Source organism: Oncorhynchus masou, unplaced genomic scaffold (assembly GCF_036934945.1).
Source record: "Oncorhynchus masou masou isolate Uvic2021 unplaced genomic scaffold, UVic_Omas_1.1 unplaced_scaffold_2714, whole genome shotgun sequence".
Taxonomy (NCBI): Eukaryota; Metazoa; Chordata; class Actinopteri; order Salmoniformes; family Salmonidae; genus Oncorhynchus; species Oncorhynchus masou.
Genome location: NW_027009148.1, coordinates 40,549 through 45,000, shown reverse-complemented (window position 1 = coordinate 45,000; position 4,452 = coordinate 40,549). Strand labels below are relative to the sequence as shown.

General features: G+C 54.4%; 1 pseudogene; it reads left to right on the top strand.

Moving 5' to 3' along the window:
* LOC135533843 (dermatopontin-like) overlaps positions 1 to 34 on the top strand; it is a 6,465-nt pseudogene extending 6,431 nt beyond the window's left edge.
* Positions 35 to 4,452: the final 4,418 nt, after the last annotated feature.

The following is a 4,452-nucleotide window of genomic DNA, read 5'->3' as shown; positions in this document are numbered from 1 at the left end:
TATGCTAAATAAAAGTCCAACGGTTGAACGATAACAGTGTAGTGTGGGTTCTGTTGGTAGAGCACAACAATATACAGCACCCTGGTGGTGCCTGCTGGATATACAGCACCCTGGTGGTTCCTGCTGGATATACAGCACCCTGGTGGGGCCTGCTGGATATACAGCACCCTGGTGGGGCCTGCTGGATATACAGCACCCTGGTGGGGCCTGCTGGATATACAGCACCCTGGTGGTGCCTGCTGGATATACAGCACCCTGGTGGTGCCTGCTGGTTATACAGCACCCTGGTGGGGCAAGCTGGATATACAGCACCCTGGTGGTGCCTGCTGGATATACAGCACCCTGGTGGTTCCTGCTGGATATACAGCACCCTGGTGGGGCCTGCTGGTTATACAGCACCCTGGTGGGGCAAGCTGGATATACAGCACCCTGGTGGGGCCTGCTGGATATACAGCACCCTGATGGGGCCTGCTGGATATACAGCACCCTGGTGGTGCCTGCTGGATATACAGCACCCTGATGGGGCCTGCTGGATATACAGCACCCTGGTGGGGCCTGCTGGATATACATCACCCTGGTGGGGCCTGCTGGATATACAGCACCCTGGTGGGGCCTGCTGGATATACAGCACCCTGGTGGTGCCTGCTGGATATACAGCACCCTGGTGGTGCCTGCTGGTTATACAGCACCCTGGTGGGGCAAGCTGGATATACAGCACCCTGGTGGTGCCTGCTGGATATACAGCACCCTGGTGGGGCCTGCTGGACATACAGCACCCTGGTGGGGCCTGCTGGTTATACAGCACCCTGGTGGTGCCTGCTGGATATACAGCACCCTGGTGGGGCCTGCTGAATATACAGCACCCTGGTGGTGCCTGCTGGATATACAGCACCCTGGTGGTGCCTGCTGGTTATACAGCACCCTGGTGGGGCCTGCTGAATATACAGCACCCTGGTGGTGCCTGCTGGTTATACAGCACCCTGGTGGGCCCTGCTGGATATACAGCACCCTGGTGGTGCCTGCTGGATATACAGCACCCTGGTGGTGCCTGCTGGTTATACAGCACCCTGGTGGTGCCTGCTGGATATACAGCACCCTGGTGGTGCCTGCTGGATATACAGCACCCTGGTGGTGCCTGCTGGTTATACAGCACCCTGGTGGTGCCTGCTGGATATACAGCACCCTGGTGGTGCCTGCTGGATATACAGCACCCTGATGGGGCCTGCTGGATATACAGCACCCTGGTGGGGCCTGCTGGTTATACAGCACCCTGGTGGGGCCTGCTGGATATACAGCACCCTGGTGGGGCCTGCTGGTTATACAGCACCCTGGTGGTGCCTACTGGATATACAGCACCCTGGTGGGGCCTGCTGGATATACAGCACCCTGGTGGGGCCTGCTGAATATATAGCACCCTGGTGGGGCCTGCTGATATACAGCACCTTCGGAAAGTATACAGCACCCTCCACTTTTCCCACATTTTGTTACGTTACAGCCTTATTCTAAAATTGATTAAATACATGTTTTTCTCTCAGCAATCTACACACAATACTCCACAATTACAAAGCAAAAACAGGTTTTTAGAAATGTTTGCAAAAAAATAAAATAAAAAAAATAAAAACAGAAATACCTTATTTACATAAGTATTCAGACCCTTTGCTATGAGACTCGAAATTTAGCTCAGGTGCATCCTATTTCCATTTGTCATCCTTGAGATGTTTGTACAACTTGATGTCTGCAGCATTGAAGGTCTCCAGGAACACAGTGGTCTCCATCATTCTAGAATGGAAGACGTTTGGAACCACCAAGATTCCTCCGAGAGCTGGCCACATGGCAAACACTAACAATTGGGGGAGAAGGGCCTTGGTCAGGGAGGTGATCAAGAACCTGATGGTCACCCTGACAGAGCTCCAGAGTTCCTCTGTGGAGATGGGAGAACATTCCAGAAGGACAACCATCTCTGCAGCACTCCACCTATCAGGCCTTAATGGTAGAGTGGCCAGACGGAAGCCACTCCTCAGTAAAAGGCGCATTAATGCACGCTTGAAGTTTGCCGAAAGGCACCTAAAGACTCTCAGACCATGATAAACAAGATTCTTTTGTCTCATGAAACCAAGGTTAAACTCCTTGGGGACACTGCTCTGTGTAGGGTGCCGTCTTTTGGATGGGACGTTAAGCGGGTGTCCTGACTCTCTGAGGTCATTAAAGGTCCAATGGCACTTGTCGTAAGAGTAGGGGTGTTAACCCCGGTGTCCTGGCTAAGTTCCCAATCTGTCCCTCAAACCATCACGGTCCCCTGGGGAAATGGCCTTTCATCCCCAGTCTAACTCTGACAGAGTCAACAGCTGCAGAGACAGGGTCAAAACCTTGACTCTAAACCTAATGGATTCATCTTGGCGAACTAACCTGGATCAGTTGATCCCTGCTCCCTCCACACTATTTTAGACAGAGTCAGTGTGAGCTGGGGTCCCGCTGGGACTGGACAAGTGGCTTTCGGCAGTATTTGTTTACCGCAACTGCTGTCCCGAGGAGCTGAGACAAAACATCACAGAATAACACAGCAGCAGCACCACTGTTCCCCACGCAGATCCCCAGATCCTTCCCTACAGCTGTCTCCTATGGGACTGGCCCCCCCTCTCCTATGGGACTGGCCACACCAACTGACCCCCTCTCCTATGGGACTGGCCACACTAACTGACCCCCTCTCCTATGGGACTGACCACACTAACTGACCCCCTCTCCTATGGGACTGGCCACACTAACTGACCCCCTCTCCTATGGGACTGGCCACACTAACTGACCCCCTCTCCAATGGGACTGGCCACACTAACTGACCCCCTCTCCTATGAGACTGGCCACACTAACTGACCCCCTCTCCTATGGGACTGGCCACACTAACATACCCCCTCTCCTAAGGGACTGGCCACACAAACAGATCCCCTCTCCTATGAGACTAGCCACACTAACTGACCCCCTCTCCTATGGGACTGGCCACACTAACTGACCCCCTCTCCTATGGGACTGACCACACTAACTGACCCCCTCTCCTATGGGACTGGCCACACGAACAGACCCCCTCTCCTATGAGACTGGCCACACTAACTGACCCCTCTCCTATGAGACTGGCCACACTAACTGACCCCCTCTCCTATGAGACTGGCCACACTAAGAGCCCCCCTCTCCTGAGGGACTGGCCACACTAACTGACCCCCTCTCCTATGGGACTGGCCACACTAACTGACCCCCTCTCCTATGGGACTGGCCACAATAACTGACCCCCTCTCCTATGGGACTGGCCACACTAACTGACCCCCTCTCCTATGAGACTGGCCACAATAACTGAACCACTCTCCTATGGGACTGGCCACACTAACTGACCCCCTCTCCTATGAGACTGGCCACAATAACTGAACCACTCTCCTATGGGACTGGCCACACTAACTGACCCCCTCTCCTATGGGACTGGCCCCACTAACATACCCCCTCTCCCTTGGGACTGGCCACACTAACATAGCCCCTCTCCTATGGGACTGGCCACACTAACTGACCCCCTCTCCTATGAGACTGGCCACACTAACTGACCCCCTCTCCTATGAGACTGGCCACACTAACTGACCCCCTCTCCTATGAGACTGGCCACACTAACTGACCCCCTCTCCTATGAGACTGGCCACACTAACTGACCCCCTCTCCTATGAGACTGGCCACACTAACTGACCCCCTCTCCTATGGGACTGGCCACACTAACTGACCCCCTCTCCTATGAGACTGGCCAAACTAACTGACCACCTCTACTATGAGACTGGCCACACTAACTGACCCCCTCTCCTATGAGACTGGCCACACTAACTGACCCCCTCTCCTATGGGATTGGCCACACCAACTGACCCCACCTCCTATGGGACTGGCCACACTAACTGACCCCCTCTCCTATGAGACTGGCCACACTAACTGACCCCCTCTCCTATGAGACTGGCCACACTAACTGACCCCCTCTCCTATGAGACTGGCCACACTAACTGACCCCCTCTCCTATGAGACTGGCCACACTAACTGACCCCTCTCCTATGAGACTGGCCACAATAACTGAACCACTCTCCTATGGGACTGGCCACACTAACTGACCCCCTCTCCTATGGGACTGGCCACACTAACTGACCCCCTCTCCTATGAGACTGGCCACACTAACAGACCCCCCCTTCTATGAGACTAGCCACACTAACTGACCCCTCTCCTATGAGACTGGCCACACTAACTGACCCCCTCTCATATGGGACTGGCCACACTAACATACCCCCTCTCCTATGAGACTGGCCACACTAACTGACCCCCTCTCCTATGGGACTGGCCACACAAACAGACCCCCTCTCCTATAAGACTGGCCACACTAACAGACCCCCTCTCCTATGAGACTGGCCACACTAACTGACCCCCTCTCCTATGAGACTGGCC